The sequence below is a fragment of the Sphaeramia orbicularis genome, chromosome 16, assembly GCF_902148855.1.
Source record: "Sphaeramia orbicularis chromosome 16, fSphaOr1.1, whole genome shotgun sequence".
Classification (NCBI taxonomy): Eukaryota; Metazoa; Chordata; class Actinopteri; order Kurtiformes; family Apogonidae; genus Sphaeramia; species Sphaeramia orbicularis.
In genome coordinates this window covers 4,828,786-4,854,918 of record NC_043972.1, presented here as the reverse complement: position 1 = coordinate 4,854,918, position 26,133 = coordinate 4,828,786, and the positions used below count along the sequence as shown (strand labels likewise).

General features: G+C 37.0%; 1 protein-coding gene and 1 long non-coding RNA gene across 2 annotated transcripts in view; one reads left to right on the top strand and one right to left on the bottom strand.

Annotated features, from left to right (window-relative positions):
• LOC115434839 (melanocortin receptor 5-like) overlaps window positions 1–26,133 on the top strand; it is a 70,113-nt gene that overhangs the window by 7,404 nt on the left and 36,576 nt on the right. The gene's annotated exons all lie outside the window — the stretch shown is intronic.
• On the bottom strand, window positions 17,997–24,555 carry LOC115434840 (uncharacterized). Its single transcript, XR_003937600.1, has 3 exons — window positions 24,485–24,555; window positions 24,142–24,144; window positions 17,997–18,006 (listed from the first exon to the last, which is right to left on the bottom strand). It is a non-coding gene; the product is annotated as an uncharacterized LOC115434840 (long non-coding RNA).

Genomic DNA, 26,133 nt, shown 5'->3' with positions numbered 1-26,133 from the left:
GAATCACAGCAGAAGCGCTTGGTAAACAAAAAAAGGCAAGTCCAATTCAATTGTATGGAATCACTTTGGGGTAGATGAAGAAGACGGAGAGCAAAAACTCATTACATGCAAAAAGTGTTTGGTAGTTGTTTCCGCACCGACCGCTAACACAACAAACCTTTGTAACCATCTAAAGTTGAACCACCGCCACCTTTATGATAATCTGATGAAAAAACAAAACACAAAAAAAAACAACTCCATCTACAACTTCGTCCACAATGCAGTCTTCGATCTCCGAATCTCTTTAGCTGCAACTCCCTACTCATCAACATCGGAGAAACACCAAACGAAAAACAGACTCCACTGAACATTACCTGGTTAAAGGTATGTGCTCCATGAACACCACTGACAACTGGGGCTGCAGACAAATGGTGAATCCACTGGACAAACGCTAGGTTTTGCCTTCAAGACATCATTTTACAGGAGCTGCTACTACATTGAACATACTTGAAATTATAATTTGCACTTTACGTGAGTTGTTTTTTTTTTTTTTTTTTTTAATTGCTACAGTTCTATTGCAAGTCTATAGCTGTTTAATTCCAGTGCACTTTTTGTTTAAAAAAGGGAACACACTTGAATTTACAGTATACTTACAGGGTGGGGAAGCAAAATTTACAATATTTTGAGGCAGGGATTGAAAGATAGTGTATGACCAATTAGTTTATTGAAAGTCATGAGAATTTAAATCTTCAAATCATATTTTACTGCATTTCTAACGGTCTTGTTGTCTACCTCAAGTTCAATTGCCATTTTTCTCATGGATTTGGTTGGATCCTTTAGGATTTTGGATTTGAGAGCTTTAATAAAAGCTTTGGTACGTTTTTTGTTGCTTCCTCCACTTCCAGACTTTCTGGTAATAGTTTTGCTCATAGTCATTCTCTTCTTTCCATTATAAACAGTCTTTATGGACACTCCAACTATTTTTGAAATCTCCTTTGGTGTGACGAGTGCATTCAGCAAATCACATACTCTTTGACGTTTGCTTTCCTGATTACTCATATGGGCAAAAGTTTCTGAAAAGGTATGGATAATAGTGTTAGGTATGATTATGACATCAGTATATGTTTGGTTTCAAAACAACTGACGTAGTGCCTGCTGAGAAAAAACAACTAAATGTTCATTGTAAATTTTGCTTCCCCACCCTGTATTTGCATTCAAAGATTTTCTTGTTTCGTACAAAAGTGAACATACTTTATTTTAGTGTTTAAAAGCTTTATTTATGTTTAAAGAGTATATTTACCTCCGCCAAGGAGGTTATGTTTTTGCCAGGGTTTGTTTGTTTGTTTGTCTGTTTGTCTGTTTGTTTGTTTGTTTGTTTGTTTGTTTGTTTGTCTGTCCGTTAGTGTGCAACATAACTCAAAAAGTTATGGACAGATTTGGATGAAATTTTCAGGGTTGGTTGGAAATGGGATAAGGAAGAAATGATTAAATTTTGGTGGTGATCGGGGGTGGGGGGGCCCACGGGGGGGGCCACTGATCAGCCTTGGCGGAGGTCTGCGCTCTCCGAGTGCTTCTAGTTTACATTGTTTTGCTAGGAAAAAATAAACAACTTTAAGGTTAACAAACAATCGTTTTTAATCATCGTGATTTCAATTATTGCTAAAATAATCGTATTATTATGTTTTTTCTATAATCGAGCAGCCCTATTTTTGGGCAGTCCCAGAATATGTGCCAGTGATTGGCATCTTGGCTTCCACGCTGTCTCCAGCACTTAAGCTCCTGCCCGCTACAGTGGCCTCTAGGATCTATTTAGTGAAAATATAGATATATTTCTCCCAAAGATTAGTCAGCATGGTGGCAAATCAGCAGCACTCAGTGTGAAACTGGAGCTGCCTTTGTAGAGACTGACCTGAATCTGACTCCTGATAAACACAACCCCCAGTGTGGGAACCAAAAACCTCCGTATCCAAGTTTATTGTTTCCTTTTCTTTAGTTTGCATTAGTTTGTGTCAGCGCTGCAGGCGTCAGTCTAACATCGGCAAAGAGATGTGACTTTATTAAAGCCCCAGTAAAGAGAGACTCAACAGGCTTTTTAATACGTGACATAAAAGCTGCACAGCACACACACAACACACACAAACACAACACACAGGGTGCATGGCTACAGGGAATGAGTGATGTGATGACATATATTGCAATGGCATTTATATTGAAGTACTCTCCTTTTATTATCTTATGTTCTGACAGCTTCACCACTAGTGTTTTTTTTTTTTTTATTCATTCACTTCATATAAAACCTTGGATGCTTTCAACAGTGCTGACGTACATACAATACATCACATCACCGCATGAAATCCACAATAAGAAGCAATGTGACAAAACATGTAAAAGGACATAGTTTGTGAATAATAGGATTTGTTGTTCGTAAATGCGGTATCTGTCAGACGTTTTATAAATTTCATAAAGAAATAAGCTGTATTTACGTAATGGAAAATAAAGCCGATTTTCCCGATAACAAGTAACATGTAAATTTAGAGTATCCAATAATGAAAACAACAATGTAGAAACAATGACTCTTCCGAAAACAGTATCAAAAGGTCACGTTGAAAGGTTGTGTTATTGAATTTCTATAGACAATCACAGGCAGCCATTCAATATGTATTCACATACCCTGGTGGATTTAAAGGTCTGGTTTGTTTTTTTTGTTTTTTGGTCACATGTAGTGTTTTTATATGTGGTGACATTTGGGAGTTAACATTAATAAACACACTGTCAAAATAAACATTATCTAAGAGGTAATTAATATGTCTGATACTAACATCTTAAAGGAGTGATATTTTGCTTTTCTTAAATGGAATTATGCATTTTTAAACATTTCCCTGTGGTCTACATTAACCCATAAAGACCCAAACATCCACCTTTAACCAAAACCGTCTACTGTGCTAAACTGTTTAATACCTGTTGATCCACTAATCCTATCAATACATGTAAATACTTGGTGTAAAATGCAGTTTGTCGTCTTTTCATGGTCATCAGATATGACCTATTTGGATGTTCAGAGGCTCCGTAGTTACCGTGGAAACACCGTCATCTTCTACAACATTGATTCACCAGTAAAACCCATGGATTTGGATCAATGACAGTGGATGGAAATCTTGTTTTATGTTCAGTTAATGAAAGATTTTACTGAAAAAGTCACTTTTTCTGCAATTTTCTGTGTTCTTGATATAATGCCCTCAACTTTAATAAGAGCTTTTATGAACATCTTCATGATCAGTAAATTAAATATAGGAAAACACCTGAGTTATACTGATAAAACACAAAGTACAGAAGATAATATTAAATAAATAAATGGTGATAAATCACTTAAGATAGGTTAGATATAGAGAAAATTAATTTGGGAACTGACACAAATGTAGCACTGGGCCTTTAAGGGTTAACTGTAAATGCTCTGCTTGGGTCTGAATTCTTCATTAATTCAACTCCAGAGGTCCATCTTCAACCCTATTTCTGAGTAATGAAACCAGAAAGGTTGTTTTGAGCGCTGGCCCTTTAAATGCACATGAGCCACTTCAGGCCCCGCCCCCTCCAGGTTGTTGAACATGCTTTCTGTCCCGTTCAGCCACGTGTTCGTTAATACAACCAACAACTGAACATTTTACATAATCGGCTCAAAGTTTGGACATATTTTCAGTATGGACTACAACCGCTGCTGTTGATAAACAATTATGTCGTATTTGGAGAAATGTTTGTCGGAAGTCTTGACCTTATACCAAGGTTGTAATAGTTTTGGATTTTTCATTGTAGTTTAGTTTTATTTAGTTTTGACTTTTTTTTTCTTTAACTCAGTTCGTTTTAATTAGTTTTTAGAGCAGGTTTGCTAGTTTCTATTAGTTTTCGTTATTTAGTTTTAGTTTGTCGTCTCTTTTCTCTTCTTCTCTGTCGTCGTATTCAAATAAATCCCAGACAGGACTCTGCTGCTTTAGTCTCCATGTTTCCAGGTAGAGTGGGGACCAGAAGACGACTGGAAACCACAAGTGAACACAAGTGACGGACCGTCAAGTGTCGTATAGTGCTGCTAGCTAAAATTGCTAGAGCGAAATAAATCGATTTCGTATCAATCCGACATTGACAAAGACGAAAACGAAGGGAATTTTATCCATAATTTTTAGCCGTTTTAGTTAGTTTTGTAAACACACAATACAGTTTCAGTTAGTTATCATTTTTTTCTTTTAATTATAGCTTTTATTTATTTCAGTTAACGAAAATGTTTTTGCAATTCTAGTTTTCGTCATTACGTTAGTTTTCGTTAACGATAATAACCTTGCCTTACATGTGCAAATGTTGTAACATAAATAGTTATAGACACAACAATTTAAGCAGGAATTGAAACGGGTTGTAGAAAAACAAAAAATTATATAAAGATAGCTTTGCAGCACCTGGAGGGTTCAAATTCAAACTTTATGAACTATTAGGGTCCAAATACACAAATAAATGAACCAAAGACTAATAAAAGTGGGTTTAGAAAAATATGATCCCATTGAATTAATACCATAACTAACATTAACACCTTCAGCAAATTAGAGCAACACACATTGATGGACTATTAATTATCTATTAGCTGGGTCCTTATTATTGCATTAATTACTGTTAATGTTATTGTACAGCATTGCCCAATATGGAAATAACTCTTAAATATTTCATATAATATTAATCATTTTACTTGTGACTGCATCATATTTGATTGGTGTCGTTCTAATGATCACATATGCATTTTCAGTCTCCAATCTGGATATATAAGTCTATTTTGTTCAGACAATATGAGATTTATCGCCTTAATTTTCTGATGTTTTATACCTGGTTTCATTCAACACGTCAGATGTTTCTAATTGTTTGTGCTGCTTCTTGTCATGGGGTCAGAGGTCACAGTAAATAGTGACTTTAACTAGGGATGTCCAATATTGGCTTTTTTGCCAAAAACCGATATGCCAATACTGTCCAACGCTTAATTTCCAATTCCGATATCTACCGATACCGCTGCCGATATATGTGGGATATTAAACTAATTTGAGGTGACATCACATATCTCCTGTCATGGAATTAACACATCATGCCTAATTTTATTGTGATGCCCCATTGGATGCATTCTCAAATGCAACAAGGCTTTCAAAATGTAAACACTGTCTGTGCAAACAATACATACTTCAACTTAAGTTGTGGAAAAAATGCCATATTTATTTATTTTCTCTCCCTCCCTCCATGAGTCTATTACAGTGTAGCAACTCTACTGTACAATTTTGAAAACTGCACATTTCTTTCAGCTACAAACAATGCTTCGTTTACGTGTCGGTAAATGCCGGCGAAATCAAGGCATTATTTTATCGGTTTTAATGATAGGCAAAAAAAACCGATAACGATATTCACCTATATTACATTTTTATGCCAATATCGGGCCAATAATATCGGTGGGCCGATATTATCAGACATCCCTAACTTTAACCTTTACAACAGGTTTAGTTCAGTTTTTTGTGTGTCTTTTAAGGCTGTTCATATATTTCATGCACTTTCTTGTTGAATCTAAAGAAAAGAAAATAAGAAATAAATATGGATGCTGATTTCAATCCTACACAAACCACACTAATAAAGGTCTGCACATATGTATATGTAATGAATACAATCCAAATAGAGATTGACACACAAAATACACACTTCATGTTAGAAAATAATGTATTCCTGGTCGCCACTCTGCATAATTTTAATAACTGACCCAGTGAGTCTTGTTACTGATAACAACCACTCGTTAATTAGCATAACACTCGCCACGGCCATTATCGAACGCAGTGTTGATCATGACTTGAATGCGGATGGTGCAGTTCTTTTCTGCCGATGTCTTGAGAAACCGTTATTTAACACATTGTTTGTCTCACTGTCACCACGGCAACCTCTGAGGAGAAGCTCATGACCGTCGCCATTCGGTAGCTCACGTGTCATTGTCACAGGAGTCAGTCTCGTCACAGCATCGACTGCAGATCCACATCTCCTTGTTGTGTTCAGGTAATTACGTTGGAACAGGCTCCGGCACATGAGAGGCGGAGGCTACGGCGGCGGCGGCCTGCCTCGCTCTGAGCTCTCATATCCTGACACATGACGAGCTCTGCGGTCACTTTGATTCTGCCGAAGAACCAGTATGAATTTCTACACCTATATAACCAATTTGTAGCTGTTATTTCTGACCGTTCTGAGGGTGTGAGGCTGGTTTTACCCATCATGCTTTGATCAGTGCATGTAGATTTAGATGATTTATTCATTGTCAGTCAGTGGACTTCATCAATATTATAATCATAATTAACTTTAATGATAATGACACTTTACTGACAGTGTATCACTGGCTTTGTGACTTTCATGACCTGTCTGATTATTGTATAAATATATACAGCAGTTCTGCTTGGCTGCCGTAGGGCTACACTCAGGGCTCATAGATTTACATTCCCACATTACATCTTTGGATAACTAATGGGGTCCTACACTTGGTTATTAAAGTGGAACTCAACTAAATGTGTACTTGTGGAAAACAGGGAGACAATGTGACCTGTCAATAGGGTTACTTTAAAACTACTGCAGTGATTTTTATGTAACATGGTGGAAGAGGAAGACAAAGGACCGACTCCTTACATTGATTTGGGTGAAAGATGGATGTTTCCTTAACACTGACTTAACCTTGGAGACCTGCATTTAACCCTGTAAAGCCTCAACCATTAAATCACTGACAGAAAATTCCAGTTCTTTGAAACTGGAGCCTTTATTGGTCCTTCTGAACAACCAAAAACATGTTTTTTCAAATATTATTTTCCATGTATGAGTTTCAATTTTGTATCATATTTGATACATCAGGTCTCAATGCTCAAATATTCTTATTTTTGAACAAAAATCAAAAACATAATATAACACAAACATGCCTAACAAATTGGTAATTCCTTTTCAAAATTGTCAAATTCTGCCTCCTCCCTCATTAACCCTTTCATGCATAAGTCACTCCAGTGGACAGTTCTTCTCCAGCTGTTCTCTTGTATATTAATGGGTTTAGTTGTTTTAGTTCCATATCAGCCAACACAGTGGGCACTTACACATCATCTCATATCCTGACATTCTTACCATTACTGTAACTTTGCTGTTCTTGATAAACCTGATCTGCGCTAACATGTTTGAGTGAAAATCAATCGTTATTCGTTAGACAAGAAGGGTTTTTTTGCACATTATCTCGATGAAGTGAGGAATTACTAGCATTAGAATATGTTAAAATGTGAGAAGACATCAGATTAGCAGCATTAAACATGTTTTTATTTCATTGTTTTCATATCCCTCTCTGATATTGGGTTTTAAACATGTTTCTTTACTTCAAAAATTAAATGCGTGGAAATTTTTGTAACTCCACAGAAAAAAAAAGTCAATCGCATTGTTTTTTTCATGCCTAAGGAGGAATAAAAACACTGAAGAAAAAAATCTTGACTAAGGTTCTCACAATTAATGCATGAAAGGGTTAATGACAGTCTTGTAGTGTCACTGGAAAGGCCTCTGGTGAATGAATTCCTCCCCCCTGGTAGATTACCTGTGTATTGCATGTATCTAATTGTATACATCAGGTTTTTCAAGAAAAAAAATATCACACTGATCATGTAGAGGGCGTCAAAACTCATGTATCAAATATGATACATTTGGTGTTATAGGGTTAAGATTCAAGACTGTTTGTAGTCATCATGTGTACCCACAACGAAATTTAGGCTACGTTCAGACAGCAGGTCTTAATGCACAATTTGGAATTTTTGGTGAAATCCGATTTTTTTGTGTGCTTGTTCCTATTACACATGAAATGTGACTTCTATCAGTTTTGAATACAAACTGAATGTGACCCTGAAGTGACCCGCCTGTGCAAAAGAGGTCCTGATGTAATACGTGACCAGACAGGCATGCGCTGTGTTTACGGAAGGAACACTCCTGGGACGCAGAATTGTGACGTTTGTCGCATTTTAATGACGTATAGTTTGGATAAATGCGACCTGGCCGTTCGGACTGGAGTCGCATTACAAAATATTGGCTACGTATCAGATTTCGGACCACATATGAAAGTGGCCTGGGTCAGAGTTGAAAAAAATCGGATCTGTGCTGTTCAAACTGTCTTTAACAGATCGGATACAGGTCACATATGGGCAAAAAAGATCGGATTTGGGCGACATTTGCCTGCAGTCTGAACGTAACCTTAGACAAATAGTTCTCAAGAACAGCCCCCCCCGTCCGAAAAGCCTCCACTGTGGAGTGCTTTGGGTGTCGTCTTAAGACCCACTTTTATTCTCTGGCTTTTAACTCTGCGTGCGTTGTGTGGTCCTCTATGTCTTGTATTTATTTTATTACTTTTAACTATTTGGTTTTTATTGTTTTATTTATAGCATTGTTTTACTTTTATGTACTTATTTATTGCTTTTAGTTTATTTTCTTTTATTTTGTTGTTTTTACGATCCCATGTGCAGCACTTTGGAAATGTTCTTGTTGTTTAAATGCTCTCTATAAATAAAGTGGATTGGACTGATTGGATTAAAAGTGCAAACTTAAAAACTTAAATACAGATATATTAAATGAAAAACAGTCTAAACCAGGGGTGTCAAACATGCAGCCCGTGGGCCAAATCCAGCCCGCCAAAGGGTCCAGTCTGGCCCTTGGGATGAATTCGTGAAATGCCAAAATTACACTGAAAATATTAATCATTTTAGTTCAGGTTCCACATTCAGACCAATTCAATCTCAAGTGGGTCAGATCAGTAAAATACTATCATAATAACATATAAATAATGACAACTTGAAAATTTTCTCTTCGTAAATGTAAACATTTTTATGTCATTTTACTGTATTTATACTAAAACAAACTATCATTTCTCATAAAAAAATGAATAACCTGAACAAGTATGAACCTGAAATGTCTTAAGAAGTGCAATTTTACCAATATTCTGTCTGTTATTAAATGTTTTGTGTGTTTGTAGATCCACTGTGATCTTTAAGTTATAACGTACATGTGTAAATGATAAAACGGAAGCATAAAACTGTTAAAATTGCACTTATTTTTCTTAAGAAATTTCATTTTCTTTCTGTTATTACCCCTGCCAAGGAGGTTATGTTTTTGCCGGCGTTGGTTTGTCTGTCTGTCTGTCCATGTGCAAGATAACTCAAAAAGTTGCGGATGGATTTGGATGAAAATTTCAGGAAATGTTGATACTGGCACAAGGAACAAATGATTAAATTTTGGTGGTTTGGTGGTGATTGGGGGGGGGGGGGGGCGGACTGACCTGTCTGGGCAGAGGTCTGCGCTCTCCGAGTGCTTTTCTAGTTCACATTGTTTTAAAGGATAGTTTGTAGATGCAAACATTTTTATAATGTAATTTTACATTTTTCGCTCTAAAACATGGAGAAAAGTTTGGAGTTGACATTGTCTGTATATTATTCTGTTATTATTTTACTGGTCCGGCCCACTTCAGATCAAATTTGGCTAAATGTGGCCCCTGAACTAAAATGAGTTTGACACCCCTGGTCTAAACACTATAAGAATATGCACAACATACCATATGTAAAAAAAGAAACACAAAAACGCTATGTACGGTGGAATGCAGTATATGTGCAAATGAATAGCAGCAGAGAAGTTTAAAACTTACAATGGTTAAAGTTGAATTAAAAAACAGATAAGAAGGAGGAAAATAGATTCACAAGAAACTGGTCTTAATGCCCTGTTGTTAAAGATCATCATCACGCTGAATTTTCCAGGTAAATACCGAGATATCACATGCTATTGAGTGCATAAGTGGTATTAGATCATTAAGAGTCTGCAGTTGCGTGATAAGGTGGTGTCTGCATAATCTTAACAACAAAATGTGCTTTATTCGATGTTAGATTTTAACAGTTTGGAACTAACATTTGTTCCCACATGCTCTTTTTCAAACATCAGATGATCAGATGAAGAACTTTGGAAGTTTCTCTCTTGATGTTGTTATCAGTGGGTGGTGTTTTGGTGTGTGGTTTGCTGTTTTTTTTTTTTTTTCTTGAGCGAACAAACATAGCAAGATCCCAGTCAATAATAGACCCCACCCCCTGGGACCGTCGGTGCAAAGAAGAAGGGGAGTTCAGAAAGATAGAGGAAGGCTGAAGAGGAACACAAGCTGGAGACGAGAGGGAATAAACAGGAGAGACAGAATGAGAGCGAGGGTTCCGAATGTGTGTGATAATAGCAGATGTGAACACACTGTCACAGCCAATGGAATTAGAACGAAATATTCGGCAAATGTTGAAGCATGAATGAAGAGGGAGGTACAAAGCTGGAGGGGTAGTGTTGTGCTGTGCCTTCTCTATGTTCAAAACACCATCTGAAGGAGATGTAATCCGGATTAAGACCTTTTAATGAAAGGAAAAAGCATTAATTACATCAAATCACATGAACTGAAAGAAACTGGAGAAACTGTTTGTTCCCATGTCTGGTGAGCTCCCATTATTCACTCTGTCTCTAAAAAGCAGCATTAGTTCAGTTTAAAATAAATCAGGCATTTCTTTTGAAGCATTTCGATAAATTGAGGTGAAATATGAACATTAAATAAATGAGTTTTTATAAGTTTTATTCTAACTTTGGATGGATGGATGGATGGATGGATGGATGGATGGATGGATGGATGGATGGATGGATGGATGGATGGATGGATGGATGGATGGATGGATGGATGGATGGATGGATGATGGATGGATGGATGGATAGATAGATAGATAGATAGATAGATAGATAGATAGATAGATAGATAGATAGATAGATAGATAGATAGATAGATAGATAGATAGGGCTTTATTTATCCCACCATGGGGACAGTTAACAGCAGCTACAAACAAGTGCAAAGAAAAAGACAGGAAAAAAAAAAAAGCGAGAAATGCAATATAAAAGAAAATGAGAAATTTTGTATTTATATAAATATTATTATAAATATAGAATTAAAATTACAAATTAAAATTTTTAAAATTTAAATAGTATTTACATATTTACTAGGGATGTACAATAATTGTTTGTTTTTTTTACAACCAATGACTGATAACTTCCTGCTTCTCGTAACCGATACCGATAACAAACAACAATAGTTTCCATTCTTCAAAGTCTTTTATTATTATTTCAAGTCAGTGGTTAAACTCAGTTACTAGTAAAATAAAGGCTCCTGTTGAATCAAAAGCCAAAGGCTGCTTCAAATGGACAATAGACCAAGGGTTCTGAGTGACTATTTATGTATATATACATATATACATATGTACATATACTTAATTTGGTGAGGATCCGGTCTACAGAGACCTAGACCCGGTCTGTCCAAGGACCCCACTGGGCATGACTACAGATGTCCACAAGAACTTTGGTGATAATTGATAACTGTTCTGGGGCATTAAACTATGTTAAGTTTTTTTTGCGTTTTAGAATGTCCCTCTCCTTCTGCTGTCGGACCAAAGCAGCCAAAACAACCGCTGGATCTTCCTCTTGGTTTTGCAGCTGTAGCAGACAGTTAGTAACTGAAAACCCTTTGACTTACAATGTACTGATCCAGACCTCTTCTTCTTCTTGGTTTTTACGGCGGTTGGCTAGGCAACACCGTGCACTGTGTAATGGTGAGATGGGTGAAATCTAAGCAATTTAGATTTATTATTATGGGCTCTATTTATCGGTAGAAACTTTAACCCTTTGATGCATAAAATATGAGAACCTTTGTCAAGATTTTTTCCCTGAGTGTTTTTACTCCTCTTTAGGCATGAAAAAAAAAATGAGATTGAATTTTTTTTTGTTTTTTAATTAACCTTTTTTTTTTTTTTAATGTCCTCCCATTTGGACACCATATGTTTAATTTTTGAAGCAAAGAAACATATTTAAAATGCAATATCAGAAAGTGATATACTGTGTGAAAACTATGACACAAAAGCATTTTTGATGCAGCTAATTCGATGTTTTCTCACCTTTTATCATACTCGAATACTAGTTCTTACTCACTTCATGGACATATAAAAAAAAACAAAAAACTTTTTGTTTCAGAAAATTGTTACAGTCTAATAACAATCAGCAGTTGATTTACACTCAATCATGTTACTGCAGATCAGGTTTATTAAGAACATAAAGTTACAGTAATGGTATGAATTGCAGTGTATGGGATGGTGCATAAGCAGCCAATGTGGTGGCTGAAATGCAACTAAAACAACAAAACCCATGAATATACAAGAGAACAGCTGTGGAATAGCTGTCCACTGTAGTGACCAGTATGCATGAAAGGGTTAATTATCAGAATTATCTAAATGACATCATTTTTTTCAATATCAGACCAATGATTATCATGCATCCCTACTATTTACATTGTGGTTGCACATGCACATGGAGTCATATGGGGGTGGGGTTGCAGTGCTTTCTGTGAAAACAAGAAGATAATTTCCCACATATGCACCATATGTTCATCTGACATAAGAACAGAGTTGGATCTAGAAAACCCAACACTGGGTTCATAGGGGTGCATAGGAGGACGGAACATGAGAATCCACATATGTACTTATAAAAATATCCACAAAAGTATTTCTAATTAATTGTTACATCATTGAAGGCAGCCGTGGCCTAGAGGGGAGAGAGGAAGAGAAAAAGGGACAGTGTTGGCTGATGTGCCCTTGAGCAAGGCACTTAACATGTCATTTGCTCCCCGGGCGCCTACCAGTCCTGCTCTGCAGTGTGTGGTTCAGCTAGTGATGGGCTACATGTAGAGGTTCAGCTTCAGTGTGTGTTACACATCTGCATGTATAATACAGTCGCTGAAGAAATTATTAGACCACCCCTTGTTTTTGTCAATTTCTTGTTCATTTTAATGCCTGGTCCAACTAAAGGTACATCTGTTTGGACAAATATAATGATAACAAAAATAGCTCATAAGGGTTTAACCCTTTCATGCACAGTGGTCACTCCTGTGGACAGTTTTTCTCCAGCTGTTCTCTTGTATATTCATGAGTTTTGTTGTTTAACCCTTTCATACACTAATTGTGAGAACCTTAGCCAAGATTTTTTTCTTCGGTGTTTTTATTCCTCATTAAGCATGAAAAAAACAATGTGATCAAGTTTTTTTTTTTTTCTAAGGAGTTCCAAAAATATCCATGCATTTAATTTTTGAAGAAAAGAAACATGTGTTTAAAACCCAAAATCAGAAAGTGATTTGAAAACAATGAAATAAAAAACATTTTTAAGGCTGCTAATCTGATGTCTTCTGACATTTTAACATATTCTAATGCTAGTAATTACTCACTTCATGGAGATGATATGCAAAAAAAAAAAAAACCTTCTTGTCTAACAAACAACAATTGATTTACACTAAAAAATGTTAGTGCAGATCAGGTTTACAGGAACAGCAAAAGTTACAGTAATGGTCTGAATGTCAGGGTATGAGATGGTGCATAAGTCTCCACTGTGTTGGCTGATGTGGAACTAAAACAACAAAACCCATGAATATACAAGAGAACAGCTGGAGAAGAACTGTCCACTGGAGTGACCTGTGCATGAAAGGGTTAAGTTCCATATCAGCCAACACAGTGGACACTTATGCATCATCCCATAATAATACACTGACATTCAGACCATTACTGTAACTTTGCTGTTTTTGATAAACCTGATCTGCACTAACATGGTTTAAATCAATTACTAATTGTTATTAGACTATAATTAACAGTTTTCTTAACCAAAAAGGGTTTGTTTTTTTTTTGCATATTATATCTCCATGAAGTGAGTAATAACTAGTATTAGAGCATGATAAAATGTGAGAAAACATCAGATTAGCAGATTGAAAAATTTTATTTCATAGTTTTCACACAGTATATCACTTTCTGATGATGGGGTTTTAAATACATGTTTCTTTGCTTCAAAAATTAAATGCATGGTGTCCAGCTGAGTGGACGTTTTTGTAGTTCCAGGAAAAATTGGTTCATAAAAAAATTTCAGTTGCATTGTTTTTTTGTTTTTTATTCATGCCTAAAGAGGAATAAAAACACAGGAAAAACTCTCGACTGAGGTTCTCATAATTTATGCATGAAAGGGTTAATTTCAGAGCTGATATCTATCCATTTAACATGTTTTTTTGATAATAACAAAAACCACTTCAGTTCTTACATCAATATCTATGTCATTGTACTGACAAAAACAGTGCTTTTAGACATTCCATGTTTTCTTTTCTGTTTTAGTCACATGATACACACAGGAGTTAGTACTTGATTGCACAACCATTGTTTCTGATGACTTTTGATGGTCTAATAATTTTTTCCCACGACTGTATACTGACAAATAAAATTCTTAATTCTAATTATTAACTCCATCCCTGTATCCCCTGTATCATCCTACATATGAGCTACGTGTTCTTAATACACAACAGGAACAAGACCAGTGCTTAAAATAAAATATTCTACTACAAATACAAGTTCTAATCTGAAAAAATGACTCAAAGATGTAATGTAGAAAAATTAAATATGACTGAAATCAGTTTTGGTCAGTTTGTTATTTTGCTTTGAGAAGCTTACGTTAATACATATGGTTTATTTATTTAAAGTACAGTTTTAAGGAGGGGGCTCCACAGTGCCCCCTTTGACTCCCTGTAGATCTGCCCCTGCACATGGGTTCATCATTCCCATGGGTAAGAACACAAATACCAGCACTGATATCTGATACATACACACATACAGATTAGTTAATATGGCTCCATTTATTTTCAGAGGACAACTGAGTGAAAACAAGTGAATTTTTCCACCAAAATAAACCCACACACAAAGTACTTGACTCTAAAAGATTACGCTTGCTGAATCCCAAAACAGACTGTGCTGCTGATGCCTCCCATAATTCCATTATTCATATCCTGGGCTGTAATTCTTATCCTCACTCAACACCTTGAAACCTCCCGCTCTGCTTCTCCTCCTGCATACACAATAATTCACTGATGGTGACATTTCCATGGCATTCATAAACTGAAATTCAACTCATAAGTTGATGTATGCATAAAAAAACTCTTAAATCTTTTTTGTCAACGGGAACAAACACTCACAATAAATACCCATGTTGACAGCTTGAATATAAGCCAACAAATAAGAGCAGACAGGTTTAATTCACAAGTTAATTTGGTTAACTAATAACACATGACATTATTATCAACCATGGAAAGGACACTAGTCACTTCTCCATTGGACATATTCGCAAAACTTTTACTGACATTAACTAAATATAAAAAATCTCAGACGTGCATAAAGTCGGTTTTTCCATTAAATCACAAATGTGATGATTTGTTTATTTATTACCGTGACATGACACGAGAAGTCATTCCATAAACATGGCGACAAATGTAAATATTGTGTTGATTTACAGATATATTCATTATCATTATTATTATATAGTACTCATCTATCCTGTCCTAAATTTAAAAAATGATTCAGTTTCCTGGTGTGTCCACACATACTGCGCCATGTTCCTTTAAAACTCTTCTTCACTTGTAACGTCCATCAACATCCATTTTTTTTATTCGTGTGACTCTAGTTGCGGAAAAAGGTCTTTCCATTGCAGTTTTGCTTGATATACCATTTGCGCTACACCCAAAAACCACCTCATGCCAGTGCGAAAACTTTTAATCGAAAAATGAGAGTTTTGGCAAAATTGTCGTTTTTCCATTAGGTACATTTTTATGCGCGAGTTATATTCGTGCAGTTTGAGGGTCAATGGAAAAGAGACTAGTGTCACACAATTCTATCCTCAAGTTCTTATTTTAAAAAGCAGAAGTACTGATTCAGCTTTTTTACTCAAAAATACTGCAGTAGTAACTGTGAAATGCCCCCAGAGAAAATGTATAAAAGTATACTGGCTTTTTGGGGGTGGAAGTAACCATATTTGGACAAAAGGGGTGGACCTAAAGAAGATCAAGAGGTCTGTTGGCATTAACTACAGAATAAAGTAATTTTACATAATAAACTCAACTACATAGGAGCTGTTTGTCTACAAAAAAGAAGTTTTATTAAATAAAGACAAGCTCTGAAAGCCCGACTCAGTGGACGTCAAAGCTTCTACTTCACCTCAGATTTAATTGATAGAACCATCATTTTAAAATGGATTAGGTAACTTAATTAAATTAATTAGAAAAAGTTTTGGAAAAATATAAATAAACAATAGACTTCGTATTTTCAGACAGAACTTCAATGTAAGTTTATTGGAGCCTCTAGTGGCCTTCAGTGGTATTGCAACTTCACAGTACCTATGAATTGGCTTCACTGTGGAGTCAACATCTCCATTAAAAAACTGCAATACCATCACGACTGTTTTCAGAAACTGACAAATAGTTTTCTACTGAAATCAGCTGCCAAGCAAACTTCAGCTGTCACTCATGTTTGTGAAGGTTGTTAAATATTCACCCCAGTTCAACCATGTTCAGTGAATGTTTGTCCAAGAAAAACATTTCCAGAAATATAGCAGACTGGAAAACTTTATCTGTACAATGTTCACTCAGTAAAAGTCAAAGACCTGACATAGTGACACAGACGTATGTGGTCCCGTGGTCCCACAGACCAGATTGTACCATTTTTTTGGGCCAATTTTAGCCGACAGACAGTATGTTTGACACCCCTGACACAGACTGTACATATTTAGTAGACAGAAGAACTGTGACATCAACCATTTTTTTCTGAACAGTCCAGTATTTTGTGATATATTCATCAATATGTTGGCTTTTTGTGCCATAAATGACTACATATGGACAAAAGGGGCAGGCTTATGGGAGGAGGCAGGGTCAGAGGTGGGCTAATACTAAGCAGGGTGGGGGCCAGATCTACTAAGATCCCAATTTGCGTGTAGTAATTTGCTTGCGCAATCAAGAATTTTGCGTGTGGGGTGTGACCATGGTTTGCGGGTGACTGACAAAGATTGCTTGTGCAAATTACAACAGGTGCAAAGTAGGGATGTAAACAATAAATCGACTAACGATTAATTGTCAATAAGAATTTGCTCGGTTAAATTATTAATTTTTGGTTAATTGCCCTTTTCTGCCTGTCCACACCTGTCTGAAGGCTGTCGGTTTGTCCGCGCTGTGACGCCGCGGCTGGGATAGCCGGTCATTGAACCGGATCATGGCGTTGATGAGTTAGAATATCTTTATGGACCTGGTGGACCAAACACAGACCGACCGTCTGTTTGTGGGAGCGGTGCACCCCCAAATAAATACACACACAAATGCGGGGTCAGTATCGGATCGGAGCGTTTTCCCTGGAGGTTGGTCTAGTCCACGGTCAGTGAGACAGAAGTGGAAAACATCCTCCAGGCTCCTGATTCAGACCACAGGTATGCCGAGTATTTGCGAAGCTTCAGAAGGAAAAGATAAACGAGCGAGAGGTTTCACTTTCACTTCACTTTCCCCCGGCCGTACTGTGCGTGTGCAAATGCCCCCCCCCCCCCCCCGGCAAAACACACGTGCATGCACCCCCCCCTTACACAGATGAATTCCACAGGAAACACTGACTCTATCCAATGGTTCAATAAATCCGTCATTAAGGAATATGACATGGTTTTATCATGAGGTGTATAAACAATATTTAGCTTTTATTCTTATAGACCATATTGAAAAAGAAATTCAGGTTCTCAGGAAAATTGCCGCTTATCAATTAATCATTAATCGATCAGTAAGGGCAACCAACTAACAATTAATGAGTTAATCAATAATTTGCATTCCTAGTGCAAAGTCTTGGAGACCGCCCTATTTAAATGAGGGTTTTGCGTGCACTACTGGAGACAATACGCTGTAAAAACTGCTCTGGGATAAACCAGCACTAATGGGAACAATGACTGTAATGATCCAGACGCAAGGAAATGTGATGTTGGAGGAGTTTAGTCATAGAAGGTATTGCATGACTCATTCATTCATTTATTTTTCATTTTAAAGGTGTGTGTGTGTGCACGCACGCAGGGGGGTTGTTGGATTGGATTGAATGACTGTCACGCGCACCCTGTAGCTGAATGTCTGTGCGTATTTTTAATCACAATCATCAGGAGTGGAAAAGAGTCCTGTTAAGTGTGTGTGTGTGTGGGGGGGGGGGGGGGGTTTGGGGGGGGCATATGTCTCAATTATTTTTTCTTCTGTCACTCCAAAAATGTTCACACGAGGGTGAAAAATCCGTTCTCTGCATCTCGTTTCATCATTTCTTCGTCTCCTAACCACAGCCATGTGTGCACAATTACACATCCAACCCGTTTTCACCTCCTTGTGTTAAATACAGACAGTTTCTATCAGTAAAATTGCTTTCAGGTTTGATAAATCACATTGCGTGTGCTAAATTAACATATTTACATTTTCTCCTCCCACCACACGCACAACTGCATGTAAACGCCTCATATTGCATCGATGGCCAAAAAACAAAATCTCCTATCTGCAAATTTTTAGAATTTGAGTTTTCACATTAAATGGTGAGAACAAGGATGTATTGTTAACACATAATATAGAAAGAGAGTCTGAGAACAGTAGAATATGCTTGGATATCTTTGATACCCGGCCCTGAGTTGGTAAAGTTGTTAAAATTCATCAAGCATTGCGTACCAAATTGATTTTACAGTCTTATTAGTAGAACTGGATGAGATTCCTGGAGAAAAAAAAATAATTGACTTTTTAATGGAAGTCAATGGGAGGCAGGGACTTTTGGAATAGTATTATGTGGCCACCTGCGGTAAAATACTCCTACATCAGATTTGTTTTATTTTACTTTCAATAACCTTTATCTAACCAGGAAAAAATGAGTCATTGACATGAAAAATACCTTTTGTAAGAGTGTCCTGGCCAAGGCAGCAGCAGTCACAGAAAACAGAAGTTCCATCCACGCAGCTGTAATCGGCGGTGTCGAACTCTGCGTTGTGGGCGTTGTCTTTAAGGAAGAGACTTGTACATGTACAACTTTGGAGGCATTCTCCGTTTAATCTTTTCGGCTCCTGACGAAAGCAGCAAAGGTACAAAAACCTTCGGTCAGTGAGTTTCATAAAGCATGCCCCTACACAGATTAAATGACACAGAAATGTGTTTTAGTACATCGTAAGCTCTTCATAGAAAGTTTGAACTCGCCAGTTCACTTAAAAATGAAATTAGCACAGGCTAAAACAGAAATTTCCCCCGACTGCAAGGCCGCTTACCTCTCCCATACAGGTCAGAAACAGCAGGGAGGAGGTAAAGGCGCCAGAACACTAGTTACAGCTAGGGATGCACCGATCCGATACCTGTTTCAGGTATCAGCTCCAATACTCAGTGTGTGTACTCGTACTCATAAAAGTAATCTGATACACTGCACTGATACCACTTACGGCCGTGTGACATTCCCAGTTCAGTGCAGCAGGTACGAGGAGGAGGAATAATGTGTGTGGAGTGTGAAGAGTGTGGAGACTGAACCAAATAAATGACGGTGATAAAAGTAACGCTGACTGACAGTAACGTTCCAGACACAGACAGATACGGACGCAGCGTTCAGTCCGTCCTCTGCGTACATTCCATCCATTTTCCAGGTGCTGGAGGATGAGTACCCAGACGGAGAATACCAGCGGAACCGTGGAGGTAGAGGATCTGTTCAAAGAGCCACTGTGTGAGTTAGAGAAAAACTACTGACACATTTAGGACAATTACCCAGAGCTGGACCGGTTTATATTCTACTGATAATACTATGGAGGTAAGAAGCGGTGCGGACCGCCGCCAGCGGAAGTGAAAACGAAACTTAACGCTCATTTCTCTTTTCTCTTCCTGCTGAAGCTTCGCTTTTAAACCTTACCAGAGAAAACGCTACAATATTAGTATCACATTAGTGTTACCTCTGTCGACTCCATGTTTGTTTCCTCCGCCAAAGAGGTTCTGTTTTTGCCAGCGTTGGTTTGTCTGTCTGTCTGTGTGCAAGATAACTCAAAAAGTTATGGACGGATTTGGATGAAAATTTCAGGAAATGTTGATACTGGCACAAGGAACAAATAATTAAATTTTGGTGGTGATCAGGGGTGGGGGGCCCACGGGGGGGCCCCACTGATCAGCCTTAGCGGAGGTCTGCGCTCTCCGAGTGCTTCTAGTTATTACTGACTGTCTTCTTCTCAAAAAACTTTCCTCTTCTTCGTGGTATTTGTCCAGTATGGTTAATTCAGAGCGGCGCCCCCTGGTGGATTAATTGACAAACTCTCATTTCAACACATTAAATGTCAGTAGCAGCACTTTGTTCCAGTCAGACTAATGACAACGACAATAAAGCACATTTACAAAAGGAACTAAGAACTGGAATGGGATTATTAAGTACTAGTATCAGTACTCGGTATCAGCAAGTACTCAAATGTAAGTACTCGTACTCGTACTCATGGTATCAGTGCATCCCTAGTTATAGCGGGCGGTGTCACACTATAAAGTAATCGTCGGGGCACAGACTCAAATTCAAAGTTCCTCATACTGACTCAGAGGCCCAACCTGTCAGGTGTTAACTAAAATAAATGAAAATAGAATAAACAGATTTTGTGTAATTATAACAATAACTAATTTACAATATTATTTGCATACCCACATTGCTGCAGAATAACTGACCCTGTTACAAGGTTCGAATAGTTTTGGATTTTTCATTATAGTTTAGTTTTATTTAGTTTTGACTTTTTTTTTTCTCTAATTCAGTTCATTTTAATTCGTTTTTAGAGCAGGTTTGCTAGTTTTTATTAGTTTTCATTTTTTTCTAAATGCTTAGTTTTAGTTTAATTTTAGTTTCGTCGTATCTTTTCACTTCCTTGCCGTCGTATTCAAATAAATCCCAGACAGGACTCTGCTGCTTTCTCCCAGCTTTAGTCTCCATGTTTCCTGGTAGAGTGGGGACCAGAAGGCGACTGGAAACCACAAGTAACAAGAAGCGATGGACCATGAAGTGTCGTTTGGTGCTGCTAGCTAAAATTGCTCCAGTGAAATAAATTGATTTCATGTCAATCCGACATCAACAAAGATGAAAACTAAGGGAATTTTAGCTGTAATTTGTATCTGTTTTAGTTAGTTTTGTAAGCACACAATACAGTTTCAGTTAGTTTATCGTTTTTTTTTTCTTTTAATTATAGTTTTTATTTATTTCAGTTAACGAAAATGTTTTTTCAATTCTAGTTTTTGTCATTTCGTTAGTTTTCATTAACATTAATATCCTTGCCTTGTTACACATCCACTCTAAAAACATACATGAAACACATAGAAAAACCACACACAAACATCATACTAAAAACTAGGCCTGTAACGGTACACAAAATTTTCGGTTCGGTACATTTTCGGTTTTCAAAGCCACAGTTCGTTTTTTTTCGGTGCGGTACGGGAAGAAAGAAAACCCCTCAAAATGTCTTTAATATATTTATGAATTTTTTAACATTTTTCCCCCAATTTTTGGACACAGTAGAATATAGGAAAACAGGAATAATATAATTCTGCTGCTATAAATCAAACAGAAAATAAAATGAATTATTAATATTACTAAATGTATTTTAAACATTAGTATTGCACTTTTCCCTGACAGGTAGTTTTGAACAAACAACAAAAATCAAATCACAGTTCTGTCAGTTCACATTCTGCATAAAAATAACAAAAAAATTCCATATGAAGAGCAACATTAACAAGAGGGTAAACTCGTATTCTCTTTTAACAAACTGAAGAGCAACACTGACAACAAAATTAACCAAATTATTTAGTTTAGGACAGAGAACGAAGTGTTTAGGCCACTTTGTGTACATGTGTGTGTGTTTGGGTTTTTTGGTCGGAGCCGGGGGTGCGGTCCATAACTAATGCTGGCGTGAAACGAAAGTGAAACTTTACATCCTTTCAACGTTCAACTCCAGGTTCTATTCCTCTATTATACAGCGTGCGTGAGAGAGAGAGAGAGACAGACAGACGAAGATAGTGTGTTTTAGAACTACCGTAGTTCATACGGGGCAAATAGCGTTCATCTTATTAACGTCTCTTTCCTCGTTGTTGTCTTTCACCGGGACCTGATGTGATCCCAAACTGGACTGGACTGATGGTGGAGGGTCTTCAGTCTCTTCCTTCCAGGTTCACATCATATTTGCTGTTTGTTTTTAACCTTATATCAGCTGCTATTTCGTATTTCGGGTCAATGTGTAGGTCCTTCAATACGTCCGTGTGGAACTTGCGCGGATTTATAGTTCCGCATTGAATGACATTTTTCGTTCCTTTTTCTTTTCTCATCATACTGTGCCATTTCGGTACAGCTGTGTACCGAACAGAACAGGTGCGTACTGAAACGGTTCGGTTCGGTTTGTGTCCCGTTACAGGCCTACTAAAAACATACATATAGAACACCACCAATAAACTAATGTGGAAGCCCTGTACAAGACATTTACACTTATTCAAACAACAACAACAACAAAGAAACTCCTGCAAAGTTTTCCATAAACATTTCAAACCTAAAACTCTGAAGTGTTCATGGCTCGTCGCACACCTGCACCGTGGATCTGACATCAGGTGTTTCATCACAGTGGGAGCGAAAAGCAGCTGAGCAATAGTGTCTGAACATGAATCGCATTTATAGATATTTCCATAATGTGCCTTTGTTTTTCTAACAGGAGTGAGAACCTCAAGGCCTTTTCTCTTATTAATGAGTCACTCTGGGCCCTGCTGTCGACGCCATAGCTAATACATAAAATGCCTGCTGATAGTTTTCAAGCACTCTGTGGTTTAACAACAGAGAGCCTTTTTTATTTGCAGCGTTAATTGCTGTGGAAGACATTTCTGGAATTGAAAAATGGAAACAGTGAAAATCTTCAATGCACTTTGAAGTCATATGAAGTTTTTTTTTTTTTTTTTCCAGATTTTGCTTCAGTGCCTTCACGGGCAGTTTAGTAAAAACCAGGTTTGAAGAGTTTTACCCAATGTTCTGTCTGCTTCTTTGATATAAATGGATGAGTTATATAACAAGACCTTCAGCTGGTATATGGTACTGTGCAGAAGTCTGAGTGCACCTTTGGTTTTGTTAGTTTTGCAGGGTTTATACATGTCTATTTCACATTCTCTTTGGTTCAACAAGAAAATATCGTAAAAATATGTGCACAGCCTTTTAAAAGGCGCCGCACGTGCAAGGCAAATCCTATTTAGTATGGAATATACAGTAGAATTACATTTGTTTTTTTGTTTGATTTGTTCTTTTTGTTTGTGTTTTTCTTTGTAATTTTTTTTTTTTTTTTTTTTTGCATTTTTTCTATAATTCCATGTAAGTTCCATATAATGACATTACTTGGTCTGCAATTTAATTCAAATAAAATGAAATGGAATAAAGTAAAATATCCTTCATTTTAACACTAAAATCCCTTTAAAGGCTTAAATGTTGTCATATCTGAACAGGTTTCCCTCTGGTATATCACTGTTAAACTGAAGACAATGTACAAACAGGACGCATCTTAAAGTGTGTTTTTTTTGTTTTTTTTCCCCGCATCTTTTCTATAATTCCATGTAACTTCCATATAACGACATTACTTTTTCTGCAATTCAATTTAAATAAAATGAAATGGAATACAGTAAAATATCCTTCATTTTAACACTAAAATCCCTTTAAAGGCTTAAATGTTGTCATATCTGAACAGGTTTCCCTCTGGTATATCACTGTTAAACTGAAGACAATGTACAAACAGGACGCATCTTAAAGTGTGTTTTTTTTGTTTTTTTTCCCCGCATCTTTTCTATAATTCCATGTAACTTCCATATAACGACATTACTTTTTCTGCAATTCAATTTAAATAAAATGAAATGGAATACAGTAAAATATCCTTCATTTTAACACTAAAATCCCTTTAAAGGCTTAAATGTTGTCATATCTGAACAGGTTTCCCTCTGATATATCACTGTTAAACTGAAGACAATGTACAAACAGGACGCATCTTAAAATGGTTTTGGGGGTTTTTTTGTTTGTTTTATGGGATTTTTTTTGGGTGTCTTAAGTTGTTGCACATGTGCAGGTACAGTTCTGCACAAACATCTTATTTCACTTTGTATCTTTGTTGTTTTTGCAGGGTTGAAATGATCATACATATTTAATTCTCATTCTCTTTTCTTCAAATACAACCAGAAAATGCAGGAATTAAGTGCACAGCCTTAAAAGACACACAGAAACTGAACCAAATGGGCAGTAATGGTTGAAGTTACTATTTAAAACTCAACACCAGTCTATCAGATACCAGAACACAGTCCAAACAACAAGCACTGAAATGGTCAAATGTCTAAACTAAGCTAACAACAGACCAATGAGACAACACTTAGCTAACACTAAACACATCCAACAGTATAAATATTATTTCTTTAACCACTAAAACTTATTAAATGATACACAGAAGCACAATAACACAGGTCCCATTAGGAAGCAGTGATCATGACTGTGCTCTTACCTTTGTTGTGTTCTGACCATAACTTGGTTTCAGTCAAAGACACTTCCACTTCTGGCTAATCCACTGTTTTGTGTTACGTTGAAATGATTCCCCCTGGAAACAACTGGCCCAGGATTTAACAGGTTACAGATCCGCCCTCAGCTGTTTCCATAGAATGTCCAGCAATTTTAGACCTTTATTTCACATACTACTACTACTACTACTACTACTAGTAGTAGTACTACTACCACTAGTACTACTACTACTACTACTACTAGTAGTACTACTACCACTACTACTACTACTAGTAGTACTACTACCACTAGTACTACTACTACTACTAATACTACTACTACTACTACTACTACTACTACTCCTTTCAAAATACTTGACACAAGGCATAGTTAAAAACAGTAAAGAAACATTTTAAACCAGGGGTGTCCAAACTTTTTTTAAAGAGGGCCAGATCTGATAATGTGGACATTGCCAGGGGCCAGTGGTCCCTTCAGACATTTTTTAAACAGTAAAAATTACATATAAAAGCGCTGTTCTACAACAATTTTATTTTCATTGTCACAATATCATTTTTTTAAATGGCAATGTAACCAAATCTGAGCCACTCAGGTGTGAACAAATTAAAAAAAAAAAAAACATTTCTGCCTTCCTTTCATATCTGGAGTCAGATAACATAGAACAAACTGTGTGGAGTATCTTAAACGTCCAAGAAGTTGATAAAATTCTTAACCCCACATTCATTTTAAACATGACTTATATGAGTAATGATTACTCATATATTACTCAGTAATGCAAAGTCTATTAACATTTCAGATGAAAACATATGACTCTTACTCTTGTCTTTCACAAAATTATTCAGAAAGTAATATTTTGTGTCACATCTACAAGTACATAACACCAGCAGTTACAGGCAACTAACCTGGCAACTTGGTAGCCTGCCTTGGTGGTGAATTCACTGAACTCAGGTTCACATGAAGAGTCACTGTTGTGAGTTTAAAGGAGCTTGAATTTGCTTTACTTTTTCGGAGCGCTCACTCCCTGCTAGCTTGTCGTATGCGTTAGCACGTTTTGTCTGCTCATGTCTCTTTTACATTGAATTCCCTAAACAAGGCAACAGTCTCTTGACAAATTAGGCAAACACAATCGCCTCGATTTTCAGTGAAAAAAAATTGTAATTCCCATCTCTCCTGGAAGCGGCAGCCCTCACTGTCAACTTCGTTTTTTTTATTTACTGGCACCATGGTTACAAATTAGCAAAAAGGGTTCACGGCAAAGTCACAGAGCCCGATAGAGTTAGAGTGGTGCTGCCACCATGAGGTGAAAGGAGAAACTGCATTTAGAACCTTTTATGATTCATGTACTCGGTTCAACAGTCCAAGCGGGCCATAAATAATACATTCTAAAACCGAAGCTGTGGGCCGTATAAAATCTGACCGCGGGCCGTGATTGGCCCCCGGGCCGGACTTTGGGCATGCCTGTTTTAAAGGTAACAATGCAGGTATGTGTGAAAAAAAGTTACTGTAGTACATATGCAAAATTTAAGGCTAGAAAGTGAGAGAAAACAGTGCTGTAAAAACAAAACAAAACAAATGAATAAATGGACAGCAGTAATATTAGACGGCTAAAATGTGCTTACAGGTCTTATTTATGTCTTTGTGCATCAGAAATCAATCTCAGTGAATCCCCAAAGGAACTGTGTTGGTA